The following is a 16,340-nucleotide window of genomic DNA, read 5'->3' on the forward strand; positions in this document are numbered from 1 at the left end:
AGATAAAGTACTTCGTACATAGAGAGGGCACAAAAAGCACTAAGACAAAACCACAAAACTAAACCAAAACAAACAAACAAATATTCCATGAATTGGGCTCATTGAACAAAGTCATTAGGATTAGAAAATATTGACTCAGATAAGAATAAAATATTTATTATGTATATCTGACAAATTACTTGTATCTAAACTATATAAAGTAAGCTACAATAGTGAAGTAAAAAGATGCAAACCCGGGCTTCCCTGGTGGTGCAGTGGTTGAGAGTCCGCCTGCTGATGCAGGGGACACAGGTTCGTGCCCCAGTCCGGGAAGATCGCACATGCTGCGGAGCAGCTAGGCCCGTGAGCCATGGTCGCTGAGCCTGCGTGTCCAGAGCCTGTGCTCCGCAGCGGGAGAGGCCACAACAGTGAGAGGCCTACGTACCGCCAAAAAAAAGATGCAAACCCAATTTCAAAAAGAATAGCCTAAGACGTTAAGCTTATAGTTCACAAAAATTATATACAAATGGCTTAAATGGGCATGGAAACATCACTAGTCCCCAGAAAAAGGCAACTTTAAGCTATAATGAGATATACATACCAATGATTATAGCTGAAATCTTTAAAATCTCACGATATTAATGTTTGTGAGACTGTGGGACAATTGCAGCTTGCATACATTTCTATACAAGTCTTTTCAAAAAATATCTGACAGTTTCTTTTAGACTAAACATACACCTAACCTATGACCAAATTATTCCAACTCTAGGTATTTACCAAAAATCAAATTAAAACAAATGCCCATGAAAAAAGAAATGAAAACATATGATCACGAAAATATATTCACAAGAAAGTTTTTAGCAGCTTTATTTATAATATATACAACACAGAAATGCTCTGAAAGTCCACTAATAGGAGACTGGGTAATCAAACTGTGACAGAATCACAAAATATAAGTCTAGACAACAACTACAAAACAAACAAAACAAATAGCAATTGATTCATGAAGCAACATGGATGCTTCTAAAATACAAAGTAGTATACACTGAGTATTACTAACTTCACAAAATTTCAAAGAAGGCAAAATAATCCATGGTGGAAAAATAAAGTATAACCATGTTGCCTTGGAGGAGCATGGGTTATCTGGGAAGAGGCATGCAGGAAATTTCTGGGGTGATGTTATGCTATCTATCCTGATAGGAGTTTGGGTTAACAGATGCATACATCTGTCAAAATGCATTAAGTGGTGTACGTAAGTTTGCTGAATTTCACCCTATGTAAATTTTACCTGAGAAAACTGTAAACAAACATTAAATTCCTATCGGTGATATGTCTGTTAATATGTTTAGGGATGAAGTTTACTGATTTTGTCAGCCTATGTTGAAATGCATCTAAGTAGAAGAGGAATTGATGAATGTATGGTTAAAGGACTGAATAGACAGATATGTGAACTAAATATAGTAAAAATAGTTTTTGTAGAATCTTGGTAATAGGTATAGGGGTGTTCATTGGGAAATTTTCTGATGTTTTAAAAGTTTTCATAATAAAATGGAAAAAAACGAAAAAGAGCAGTAAAAATTATCAATAAAAAATTAATCCCACATCAATCAACATAAGGAAAATACTGGAACATCAATTATTAATACTGTAATTAAGATATTTCAGACATTGTAGGTATTGCATTAAATATGGAAGTGCAAAGCCCTATATATATATAATACATATATTTGAACATCACAAGGTAACATAATAGTTATTTGAATTAGTAAAATAATGTCCATACATAAAATAACTAGTGATACAATGTAAATGCTTTCCCAAAGATCAGTGAAACCTATTAGAAAGCCTAGCAATAGACCATTGTGGGACTATAAGCTAACAATTCTGAGACCATTATACACAGATACTGGAACAGAACAATTAAGTAAACGGATGTCGGACAGTGCGTGCTAGATTCCTCACTGTTGGAGGAGCAGAGTTACAGATAAGAAAGGGGAAGAGACTAAAATCATCAAGAGGATAATGCATTAGAGTTGAGGACTTCTGTGTGAATTCATGTTAGCTTAATACAGACACAGAGGGAAACACATAAAGCTATTTAGAGGTACATTTATAATCACAGGTGACTATACACATATATTCCTTTTTCTGTCCTTTGAGTAGGTCTAGAAGCAACAACACCTCAGTAGCAATGAGTACCCAGATCTTGTTTTTTTTAATCCATTTTCCAATGAAATTGCTGACTCGAGTGCCTTGAAATATAGAAGATGAGGCTGGAGCATCTTACAGTGCCAAAAAGTAAGAAAGTACTTACAAACAAAAAATATAAAACAACAAGAAACCACCCACAATGATAGTGGTATATCAAAGGCATACAAGGGGCATCTCAATAGGTAAAGTTGGAATACTTTGAGAAACAAAAGAGTATTGGATTATATCTCAAAATATAAATACATATGATGCATACAGGTATAAATAAGCAATTGAATAAATAGGTGGGGTGAAGAGATAAGTGTCACCTACAGAAAAATTATAAATCATTTATGAAGATACCCTGTTCTCAAAAAGGGAGAACATCACTCCCAACTCACTGAATATGGGCTATACAGTGACTTCCTTCCAAAGAGTATAGTATGGACAAGGAAAAAAGAATAACTCTCCAGTGGAGAAATCTGCCAAGTGCTACTTCATCCAGGTGGTTAAGATGAACACCAACAATGATAAGACATGGTGATAGCATGAATCCTTAATACAATATGATGAACATGGCACTTTACCTATGTTTTCTTCCAAAACACATAATCCCAGTCTAATCAAGAGGAAAAATATCAGACAAATACCAATTGACAGGCATTCTTAATGTACCTGAAAGACACTCCTTGAAACTGTCAAGGACATCAATAAGGCAAGTCACAGAAACTGTTACACCCAGTTGGTACCTAAGCATACATGACAACTAAATTTTGTGTGGAATTCTGGATGGGATCTTAGAACAGAAAAAGGACTTGGAAGAGAAAAAGGTTTTCCTTAGGAAAAAAGTAAGGAAATCTCAATAAAGTATAAATTATAGTTAATAATAAGATAACAATGTTGGTTCATTAATTGTATACCATACTAATACAAGATTTCAAAATTAGGGGATACTGTGTATGGGAAGAATGAGAATTTACCATACTAATTTTGTACTGTTTCTGAACATGTAAAACTGTTCTAAAATAAAACATTTATTTAAAAATAAGGTAATACAAATTCCATGTTCCTCATAGGAAACAAGTCTAAATGACTATACAAATTCTACCCAATTTCCAAAGAAAGCATCACTGTAGCATTATTTAAATTTTTCTAACCCATGTACAGCAAAAGGAGTGCCCATCTGATTTTTCCAACTCTCAAAATTATGAAGCCTTAACTAGACATGCACAGATTTAAAAAATCTTATATGGGGGGTATGAGTTATGAAATAAAATGCAACAATGTTAAAAGTACCATATTAGTTTCCATTTGCCATTGTAACAAATTACCACATATTAAGTGGATTTAAACAATACATATTAATTATTTAATAGTCTTGGAGGTCAGAATTCTGAAATTAATTTCAATGGGTTAAAACCAAGATATAAGCACAGGTGTATTCTCTCTGCAGTCTCTATGGGAGAATCAATTTCTTCATCTTTCCAGCTTCTAGAACATGCGGGTAGTCTTTGGCTCATGTCTGCATTACCCCAACCTCTGCTTCCATCATCACATCTCCTCTGAATCCCACCTCTTGCCTCCCTCTAATGAAGACTTGTCTTTATGATGCCCACATTGCACCCATATGGGCAATCCAGGATAATCTTCCCATCTCAAGATCTTTAACTCAATCATATCTGCAAAGCCCCTTTGGCCACGTAAGGTAACATATTCAGTTCCATGGGTTAGGATGTAGACATCTTTGGGGAACCATTATTCTAAGCTACTGGGTACATATGAAAATATTGGTATGGAAACATCTATAACGAGTATCCTAAAAAAACAGTTGTTTGCTGACTAGGTTAGTTTGCTTTGTTTTATGACTTCAAATGATCATATGCAACAACTGGTTTATGCACTTTTTTAGATTCCTGTGTCATGTACCATCAATATGCCCTTAATATCTAACTTTTAAACCATATTTTAAGCTTCAGTGTTTATAGTCCATGACATAATTGTTCTGTCCTTGTATTCTAAGTACTTAACATATTGTCTGGTACCTTTAGAGCATTCACCAAATGAATGCTACACATTGAGATTACATTTTATTTTATTGATCAGAATTCATGTTTTGTAAGGACATGATTATTTTAAGATATAGCATATGATCTGGAATGCTATAGTGACAAATAAGGTTTCCTTGGGAAACCTTGGGAGGGGATGTTGGATTGCCTCGTTGAAAATATTGCTTCTACCCTCTGGACATGTTGTTTTGGGCAAATTACATAAACTCTCCTTATTTCAATTTCCTTCTCTCTAAAATGGCAGTGTTCATAGGATCTACCCCATGAAATTTTGTGAGAATCAGTGTATACTATATGTAAAACACTTAGATCAAAGTCTAGTTATAACAGACACTTCATTCTACTGCTACTACTACCATTATTATTACAATATTGGGGCAGTCAAGTACCAATGTTTCTTTATTTACACTATTCTTTTACAAAATAATATATTTTTATATGTGTCATAAACAAAAATATGTTAAGGACATCTATATTGATTTATTTCAGATATTTACAAAATTTAAAGGAAATTGTATGTATGTTCCACCAGAATTTAGGCATTAATCTTGTGGAAAATTCAACTGATTTGTGAACACTATAATATTCTGGCTTTCATCGAGAATGAGACTATAATAAAAGATGTAAGGCTAAAAATGCTCTCCCTTTAATGTTAATCTCGTCTTCACTTAGACAATCATTATTTATTTAGATTTATTCAGAAGTTTGGTTCAGAATATAAATGATATATTTTTAAAAAACTATTAATTTAAAAAAATTTATATTTGAAAGTGCAGCATATGAATAAATATTATAAACTGTTCTACAACTTTGCTGGAGCTTGCTCTGGCACAGCTAAATTCATGATGTTTAAAGACATTTGCTTCATAAAATTCTCCAAGTTTCATATCTACTGTATTAGCAAAACTTTGAAATCCACTGTATACATTTAGAGCCCTAAATAAACTTTATTGTATCTGCTATTAAAATATATATTCCAAAAGACATCAATACCAACCACAAAGTCAAAAGAAACTAATATAAAACATTCAGTGTGCATTTTGCATATCTTTTCCAAAGGGCTCTATTTTATATTCAATTTCATAGAGGATGGTTTCCTTAGCAACTAACACTCTGCCACATAGTTCTTTAATAGGACATTACTAAAAAAATAATGGTTAGGTATTATGTGACTGAAAATGTGAGATTTTTACTACTTGTTAAAGTTATTATCCATTTTTTAAAATATCACTGAGGTACTTACAATTTAACACATTTGGGCCCTTAAATTTAGTGTGGTGTAGCTGAAAAAACACATCTCCTAAAATCGTCACCTCTAAGAAGAAGTCATCGAACTTGCTAAAATTATGAATGGAATTTATCTTTATTGTCAGTGTTCACAGCAAAATGTATTGTAAAGGCAATGAACCTGATGCTAGAACAGGCTTAAATTATAATGATAAATAAGGTTTCTCTTAAAAGATGGATATTCTCATAAATATACCTTGACTGTGCATTAATATATCTATTGTCCTGCAACCAGTTTTAATAGAATTGGAGATACAAATTTCTAGGTAGATCAAGTCATATATATATTCATATATTTTTTTTATTTACTTCGGAGTTTGTATAATATAATACTGTGTATTTACCTAAGTGTATAAATGTCTTCAGTGTAAACTACCTGCATCTCTTTCCTTACAATAAATGTACCTGCAGAAAAATGTTTCTTTGGACCTCTAAGAAAATGTTTTAAAACAAATGCACTTCAAGTCTTTAACTTATTGAAGAAAACACACCAATCATCTACTTGGAGTACTTTAAAGAGTGTTTTTAATATATGTGTGTATATATATATATATATATATATATATTTATTTATTTATTTATTTAAAATATATATAAGTTTTTCCCATTATTTTGGTACTCAGAGTCACCATGATAGAGATAATATAAGAAATGAGGCATTTATTCCATAATAGGAATTATTATTATTTAATAGGAATTATTATTACTATTATTTTTGGCTACACATTAATACCACAAATATTTATTGACCATTTATTTTTTATTTGCATTGTTCTATAAATAGTGACAATGATTATTGTGGACTGATTGATTACCCTCATTAGTTAATAAAATGTTGAAGATGGTTTGTAAGAAAAATAATAGAAAAGAAAGTGAAACTTCACAAGAATAGAGAAACAAGAATATAAAGGTGTAGAAATGAAGAAATTTAACAAGAATCCCCAAAAGAGCAGTTATCAGAAACTGATATGAGAATCCAGAGTACAGAATTAATTTACTGTTATAAAGTGATACATAAAAATACTGTGAATGAAATGATAACCACATTATATCTTCATCAAAAATTGAGAAAAATTTTCCACATAAAGCAAAGGACTAGATTATATACATTTTTCAAAATCTGTCAAATCAAAATACTAAAATACACAATACAGGTATAGACATATGACTCAGAGGTTCCTATGAAATGCCATCTTGGATGGCATTCCAAATCACTGAAGGAAAGAAGCTGAGAAAAGTGACATGAAAATGTCATCTTTCCTTTACTCCTTATGTAGAAATATATCTCATATTTAGAAAGTACTTATACCATGATGAAAATGAAAAATAATACCAAAAAATTACTAGAAGTACAATGGATAAAACATTAAAACTTTGTATTCAGACATTTTCCTAAACATACCATATACATCAAAAGCCATAAGAACATGAATGGTTTATTGAAAAGATATAATTATAAAATTGTAGGGAGTTCCTTGGGGGCCTAGTGGTTAGGATTCTGGGCTTTCATTGCAGTGGCCCATGTTCAATCCCTAGTTGGGGAACTGAGATCTCACAAGCCACGTGACACAGCATGGCAAAAAAAAAAATTATATAAAACAAGATACACCATTAGCGAAGTTGACAGAAAAATGAAATATTCAAAAATAAACACAACAATAATGACAAAGGGTTTCATTTTCCTTTTTATTAAAACAAAAGATAAAAATTATAAAGTAAAAGATAATTTCACTGAGAATTTTCCAAAGCAAATATTAGAAACTTTTAAGGCAAGTCAAAAGAAGAAATGCAACTCATAACTATGAGAAAATGTATTTACATTCACTAATTACCACATGATACAAATAAGATATTCCTCCTATAAGATAAACCAAAATTTAAAATATTGCAAAATACCAGTATTTCCTGTGGAATGTTAGAATGCACACCCTTATACACTCTTGGTAGGTGTGTAAATTTACCTTTTTTTGAGCATCTTGGCATTATTTTTATTATGTGAAGGTGAAGGTAATGCTAGTAATTTTAGTGAAAACGGTAAGGAAAAAGTAATAACAACAAAAACCATAACTTATCGAAGACTTATGCACTAGTCAGTGTTCCCAGCACTTTATCTTTAGCTCACTCAGAAATACTTAATATGATAGGCACTCTTAAATTCTCCATGTCAAACACTAGGCATCTAAGAAGAAATGTTTTAATATGTTTTCCTAAGGTCACATAACTAGTAAATGACAGAAATGAGATATTAGTCCAGGCATTTTGACTCCAAATCAAATTCTATTAACCACTATACCACACTAAGTAAAAGTAAAAGTGAATTAAAAGTGCCAAAGGAGGTGATTCACGTATGTACAGTTATAGATGTAGATCTAGAGTGTATATATGAATAGAAATATTCACCAAAGTTTAAAAAGTAATTATTTCTAGACATTTTAGGCTGAGATTTGGGCATGAATTAGAATTCACCCTAAACATTTTAAATGATGAGACTTCAATGGCGAGTCTTCCTTCAAAATCTGAGCATACATTGTTAGGGGTAAAAACAAGAAATGAGAATATGCCTAGAAAAATACTACAATGCAAAACTACCACAGCCCTTTTGATGAAAAGATAAGGGCAATAAATATTTTTACTGGAGCCGAGTATTTGCCACACAAAGATGGGACTCATGTACTGGGAGAGACATGGTCCTGAAGGGAATGCAGGAGAATTACTCCAGCTTATTTCAGTTTTGCCTTCCTTTTTTTTTTTTTTTTCTCCCATTGTCCTAACCTAACCTGAAGTCCACAGCTGAATTATATTAGGGCAGGAGCTAGCCATCAGGGACTAGTCTTCCTGAGTACAGAGCAGGGCAAATGGGGGCAGAAAATGTGTCTAAGGAGCTGGGTGGGAAAGGGTGTCTCAAACAGAAAAAAATCAGCACTAGTAATTAAGAAATGCACTTTAAAATTTTCCTCTTCTTAAATTATCTATGAGATATTTATTTTAAAACTTCACAAGAGAGAACCTTAAATATGGTGGAGGAGTAAGATGTGGAGATCACCTTCCTCCCCACAAATACATCAAAAATACATCTACATGTGGAACAACTCTTACAGAACACCTACTGAATGCTGGCAGAAGACCTCAGACTTCCCAAAAGTCAAGAAACTCCCCATGTACCTGGGTACAGCAAAGGAAAAAGGAAAAAACAGAGACAATAGAAAAAAGAAAAAACAGAAAGAAAAGAAGAGAGATGGGCCCTGCACCTCTGGGGGAGAGCTGTGAAGGAGCAAAAGTTCCCACACACTAGGAAGCCCCTTCACTGGTGTAGACGGGGGTGGGTGGAGGGAAAGCTTCGGAGCTATGGAGGAGAGCACAGCATCAGGGGTGCAGAGGGAAAAGTGGAGAGATTTCCGCATAGAGGATCAGTGCCGACCAGCACTCACCAGCCTGAGAGGCTTGTCTGCTCACCAGCCAGGATGGGTAGGGGCTGGGAGCTGAGGCTCAGGCTTTGGAGGTCAGATCCCAGGGAGAAGAATGGGGTTGGCTGCGTGAACACTGCCTGAAGGGAGTTAGTGAGCCACAGATAGCCGGGAGGTGGTCTGGGAAAACCTCAGAACCTGCCTAAGAGGCAAGAGGACATTGTTTTGGGGTGTGCGAGGAGAGGAGATTCAGAGCACTGTCTAAACAAGCTTCTGAGACAGTCAAAAGCCATGGCTATCAGCGTGGACCACAGAGACAGGCATGAAACGCTAAGTCTGCTGCTGTAGCCACCAAGAATCCTGTGTGCAAGCACAGGTCACTATCCACATGTCCCCTCCCAGGTGTCTGTGCAGCCTGCCACTGCCAGGGTCCCAGGAGGCAGGGACAACTTCCGTGGTAGAACACACAGTGTACCCCAGGCTGTTGCAATGTCACGCTGGCCTCGGCCCCCTCAGGCTCACGCCGCATTCCACACCCCACCCTCCCCCCGCCTGAGCAAGCCAGAGCCGCCAAATCAGCCATTCCTTTAACCCCCTCCTGTCTGGGTGAAGAACAGGCACCAGAGAGGGACCTACATATAGAGGCTGGGCCAAATCCAAAGCTGAACCCCAGGGATTGTGCAAACAAAGAAGAGAAAGGGAAATATCTCCGTGCAGCGTCAGGAGGAGCAGATTAAATCTCTACAATCAACTTGATGTACCTGCATCTGCGGAACACCTGAAGAGACAACGAATCATCCCAAAATTGAGGCAGTGGACTTTGGGAACAACTACAGACTTGGGGTTTGCTGTATGCAACAGACTAGTTTCTGATTTTTATGTTTATCTTATTTTAGATTTTAGCATTAGTTATCATTGGTGGATTTGGTTATTGGTTTGGTTGCTCTCTTTTTTAAATTACTTTTTTATGTTAATAATATACTTTATAAATTTTTATTTTAATAACTTTGTTATATATTATTTTATGTTAATTTTCCATTCTTTCTTATTTTTCTCCCTTTTCTTCTGAGTCATGTGGCTGACAGGGTCTTAGTGCTCCAGCCAGGTGTCAGGTCTGAGTCTCTGAGGTGGGAGATCTGAGTTCAGGACACTGGACCACCAGAGACCTCCTGGCTCCACATAATATCAATTGGCAAGAGCTCTCCAAGAGATCTCTGTCTCAACGCTAAGACCCAGCTCTACTCAATGACCAGCGAGCTCCAGTGCTGGACACGCCATGACAAACAATAAGCAAGACAGGAACACAACCCCACCCATTAGCAGTGAGGCTGCCTAAAATCATAAGTTCACAGACACCCCAAAACACACCACCAGATGTGGTCCTGCCCACCAGAAAGACAAGATCCAGGCTCATTCATCAGAACACAGCCACCATTTCCCTCCACCAGGAAGGCTACACAATGCACTGAACCAACCTTACCCACTGGGGGCAGACACCAAAATCAATGGGAACTACAAACTTGCAGCCTGCGAAAGGAGACCCCAAACACAGTAAGTTAACCAAACTGACAAGACAGAGAAATATGCAGCAGATGAAGGAGCAAGGTAAAAACCCACCAGACCAAACAAATGAAGAGGAAATAGGCAGTCTACCTGAATAAGAATTCAGAGCAATAATAGTAAAGATGAGGAAAAATCTTGGAAATAGAATGGAGAAAATACAAGAAGTGTTTAACAAGGACCTCGAAGAACTAAAGAGCAAACAAACAATGATAAACAACACAATAAATTAAATTAAAAATTCTCTAGAAGGAATCAATAGCAGAATAACTGAGGCAAAAGAATGGATAAGTTACCTGGAATATAAAATAGTGGTAATAACTACTGCAGAGCAGAATAAAGAAAAAAGAATGAAAAGAATTGATGACAGTCTCAGAGACATCTGGGACAACATTAAACGCACCAACATTCATATTATAGGGGTCCCAGAAGAAGAAGAGAAAAAAAAAACGGATTAAGAAATATTTGAAGAGATTATAGTTGAAAACTTCCCTAATATGGGTAAGGAAATAGTCAATCAAGTCCAGGAAGTGCAGAGAGTCCCATACAGGATAAATCCAAGTAGAAACACACCAAGACACATATAAATCAAACTATCAAAAATTATATACAAAGAAAAAAATATAAAAAGCAGCAAGGGAAAACCAAAACATAAGATAAAAGGGAATCCCCATAAGATTAACAGCTGATATTTCAACAGAAACTCTGCAAGACAGAAGAGAATGGCAGGACATATTTAAAGTGATGAAAGGGAAAAACCTACAACCAAGATTACTCTACCCAGGAAGGATCTCACTGAGATCCAATGGAGAAATTAGAAAACTTTACAGACAAGCAAAAGCTAAGAGAATTCGGCACCATGAAACTAGCGTTACAACAAATGCTAAAGGAACTTCTCTAGGTAGGAAACACAAGAGAAGGAAAAGACCTGCAATAATAAACACAGAACAATTAAGAAAATGATAATAGGAACATACATAGCGATAATTACCTTAAATGTAGATGGATTAAATGCTCCAACCAAAAGACATAGACTGGCTGAATGGATACAAAAACAAGACCCATATATATGCTGTCTACAAGAGGCCCACTTCAGACCTAGGGACACATAAAAACTGAAACTGAGGGGGTGGAAAAAGATATTCCATGCAAATGGAAATCAAAAGAAAGCTGGAGTAGCGATACTCATATCAGACAAAATAGACTTTAAAATAAAGACTATTACAAGAGACAAAGAAGGACACTACATCATGACTAAGGATCAATCCAAGAAGAAGATATAACAATTGTAAATATTTATGCACCCAACATAGGAGAACTTCAAAACATAAGGCAAATGCCAAGAGCCATAAAAGGGGAAATCAACAGTAACACAATCATAGTAGGAGACTTTACACCCCACTTTCACCAATGGACAAATCAACAAAAATGAAAATAAATAAGGAAACACAAGCTTTAAATGACACGATAAACAAGATGGACTTAATTGATATTTATATGACATTCCATCCCAAAACAACAGAATACACTTTCTTCTCAAGTGCTCATGGAACACTCTCCAGGATAGATTATATCTTGGGTCACAAATCAAGCCTTGGTAAATTTAAGAATATTGAAATCACATCAAGTATCTTTTTCAGGCCACAATGCTATGAGACTAGATATCAATTACAGGAAAAAAACTAAGAAATACAAACACATGGGGACTAAACAATATGCTACTAAATAACCAAGAGATCACTGAAGAAATCAGAGGAAATCATAAAATACGTAGAAACAAATGACAATGAAAACATGACAACCTAAAACCTATGGGATGCAGCAAAAGCAGTTCTAAGAGGTAAGTTTATAGCAATACAATCCTACCTCAAGAAACAAGAAAAATCTCAAATAAACAAACTAACCTTACACCTAAAACAATTAGAGAAATAAGAACAAAAAAATCCCGAAGTTAGCAGAATGAAAGAAATCATAAAGATCTGATGAGAATAAATGAAAAAGAAATGAAGGAAATGATAGCAAATATCAATAAAAGTAAAAGCTGTTTCTTTGGGAAGATAAACAAAATTGATAAACCATTAGTCAGACTACTCAAGAAAAAAAGGGAGAATACTCAAATCAACAGAATTAGAAATGAAAAAGCACAAGTTACAACTGACACTGCAGAAATACAAAGAATCATGAGAGATTACCACAGGGAACTGTATGCCAATAAAATGGACAACCTGGAAGAAAGGGACAAATTCTTAGAAAAGCACAACCTTCTGAAACTGAACCAGGAAGAAATAGAAAAAGTAAAGAGACCAATCACTAGAGCTGGAATTGGGACTGCGATTAAAAATCTTCCAAAAAAAAAAAAACCCCAGGACCAGATGGCTTCACAGGCGAATTCTATCAAACATTTAGAGAAGAGCTAACATCTATCCTTCTCAAACTCTTCCAAAATATAGCAGAGGGAGGAACACTCCCAAACTCATTCTACGAGACCACCATCACCCTGATACCAAAACCAGACAAAGATGTCACAAAAACAGGAAACTACAGACCAATATCACTGATGAACATAAATGCAAAAATCCTCAACAAAATAGTAGCAAACAAAATCCAACAGCACATTAAAAGGATGATACACCATGATGAAATGGGGTGTATCCCAGGAATGCAAGGATTCTACAATATATGGGAGTCAATCAATGTGATACACCATATTAACAAATTGAAGAATAAAAACCATATGATCATCTCAATAGAAGCAGAAAAAGCTTTTGACAAAATTCTACATCCATTTATGATAAAAACCCTCCAGACAGTAGGCATAGAGGGAACATACCTCAACATAATAAAGGCCATCTATGACAAACCCACAGCCAACAGCATTCTTAATGGTAAAAAACTAAAACCATTTCCACTAAGATCAGGAACAAGACAAGGTTGCCCACTCTCACCACTATTATTCAACATAGTTTTGGAAGTTTTAACCACAGCACTCAGAGAAGAAAAAGAAATAAAAGGAATTCAAATTGGTAAAGAAGAAGTAAAGCTGTCACTGTTTGCAGATGACATGATAGTATATAAAGAGAAGCCTAAAGATGCTACCAGGAAACTAATCAATGAATTTGGTAAAGTAGCAGGATACTAAATTACTGCACAGTAATCTCTTGCAGTCATATACACTACTGATGAAAAATCTGAAAGAGAAATTAAGGAAACACTCCCATTTACCACTGCAACAAAAAGAATTAAATACCTAGGAATAAACCTACCTAAGGAGACAAAAACCCTGTATGCAGAAAACTATAAGACACTGATGAAAGAAATTAAAGATGATACAAACAGATGCAGAGATATACCATGTTCTTGGATTGGAAGAATCAACACTGTGAAGATGACTATACTATCCAAAGCAATCTACATATTTAGTGCAATCCCTATCAAACTACCAATGGCATTTTTCACAGAACTAGAACAAAACAATTTCACAATTTGTATGGAAACACAAAAGACCCCGAATATATCTTGAGGAAAAAAATGGAACTGGAGGAATCAGGCTCCCTGACTTCAGACTATAGTACAAAGCTACAGTAATCAAGAGAGTATTGTACTGGCACAAAAACAGAAATATAGATCAATGTAACAGGATAGAAAGCCCAGAGGTAAGCCCACACAAATATGGTCACCTTATTTTTGACAAAGGAGGCAAGAATATACAATGGAGAAAAGACACCCTCTTCAATAAGTGGTGCTGGGAAAACTGGACAGCTACATGTAACAGAATGAAATTAGAACATACCATACACAAAAATAAACTCAAAATAGATTAAAGACCTAAATGTATGGCCAGACACTATAAAACTCTCAGAGGAAAACATAGACAGAACAGTCTAAGACATAAAACACATCAAGATCCTTTTTGACCCACCTCCTAGAGAATTGGAAATAAAAACAAAAACAAATGGGATCTAATGAAACTTAAAAGCTTTTGCACAGTAAAGGAAACCATAAACAAGATGAAAAGACAACCCTCAGAATGGGAGAAAATATTTGCAAATGAAAAAACTGACAAAGGGTTAATCTCCAAAATATACCAGCCACTCATGTAGCTCAATATCAAAAAAAACAAACAACCCAATCCAAAAATGGGCAGAAGGCCTAAAAAGACTTTTCTGCAAAGAAGACAAACAGATGGCCAAGAGGCACATGAAAAGATGTTAGACATCACTAATTATTAGAGAACAGAAAATCAAAACTACACACTGGTCCGAATGGCCATCATCAAAGAATCTACAAACAATAAATGCTGGAGACGGTGTGGAGAAAAGGGAACCCTTTTGCACTGTTGGTGGAAATGTAAATTGATACTGCCACTATGGAAAACAGTACGGAGCTTCCTTAAAAAACTAAAAATAGAACAACCATATGATCCAGCAATCCCACTACTGGACATAAACCCTGAGAAAACCATAATTCAAAAAGAGTCATGTATCACAATGTTCACTGCAGCACTATTCACAATAGCCAGGACATGGAAGCAAACTCAGTGTCCATCGACAGATGAATGGAGAAAGAAGATGTGGCACATATATGCAATGGAACATTACTCAACCAAAAAATAAACGAAATTGAGTTATTTGTAGTGAGGTGGATGGACCTAGAGTGTGTCATACAGAGTGAAGTAAGTCAGAAAGAGAAAAACAAATACCATATACTAACACATATATATGGAATCTAAAAAAAAAAAGGCTCTGAAGAACCTAGGGGCAGGAATAAAGACATGGACATAGAGAATGGACTTGGGGATATGGGGAGGTGGAAGGGTAAGCTGGGAAAAAGTGAGAGAGTGGCATTAACATATATACACTACCAAATGTAAAACAGATAGCGAGTGGGAAGCTGCTGCATAGCACAGGGAGATCAGCTAGGTGCTTTGTGACCACCTAGAGGGATGGGATAGGGTGGGTGCGAGGGAGGTGCAAGAGGGAGAGGTTATGGGGATATATGTATACGTATAGCTGATTCACTTTGTTATACAGCAGAAACTAACACAAAAATGTAAAGCGATTATACTCCAATAAAGATGTTAAAAAAAAAAAAAAAGAAAAGCCTGCACAAACCACGTAGACCAGCCTCACCCATCAGGGGGAAGACACCAGAAGCAAGAGGAACTGCAATCCTGCAGCCTGTGCAAAAGAGACAACAAACACAGAAATTTAAACAATATGATGGCAGAGGAATATCTTCCTGACAAAGCAACAAGATAAAACCCCAGAAAAACAATTAAGTAAAGTGGACATAGGAAATCTACCTGAAAAAGAATTCAGAGTAATGATAGTAAAGATGATCTAAGATTTCAGAAAAAGAACGGAGGCACAGACCAAGGAGATACAAGAATTGTTTAACTAAGAGCTAGAAGATATAAAGAATAAACAAACAGATCTGAACAATACAGTAACTGAAATGAAAAGTACACTGGAAGGAATCAATAGCAGAATAACTGGGGCAGAAGAACAAATAGGTGAGCTGGTAGACAGAATGTTGGAAATAAGGCCACGGAACAGAAGAAAGAATACAAAGAAATGAGGACAGTTTAAGAGACCACAGGGACAATATTAAATGCACCATTCACATTATATGGGTCCCAGAAAGAGAAGAGAGAAGGAAAGACCTGAGGAAATATTTGAAGAGATAATAGCTGAAAAATTCCCTAACATGGGAAAGGAAATATTCACCCAAGTCCAGGAAGCCCAGAGAGTCCTATACAGGACAAACTCAAGGATGAACATGCTGAGACACATATTAATCAAATTCACAAAAATTAAAGACAAAAAGAAAATATCAAAAGCAACAAGGGAAAAGC

This window comes from Delphinapterus leucas, chromosome 1 (assembly GCF_059928025.1).
Source record: "Delphinapterus leucas isolate spDelLeu-1000000601 "Yukka" chromosome 1, BTC_Dleu_Yukka2, whole genome shotgun sequence".
Taxonomy (NCBI): domain Eukaryota; kingdom Metazoa; phylum Chordata; class Mammalia; order Artiodactyla; family Monodontidae; genus Delphinapterus; species Delphinapterus leucas.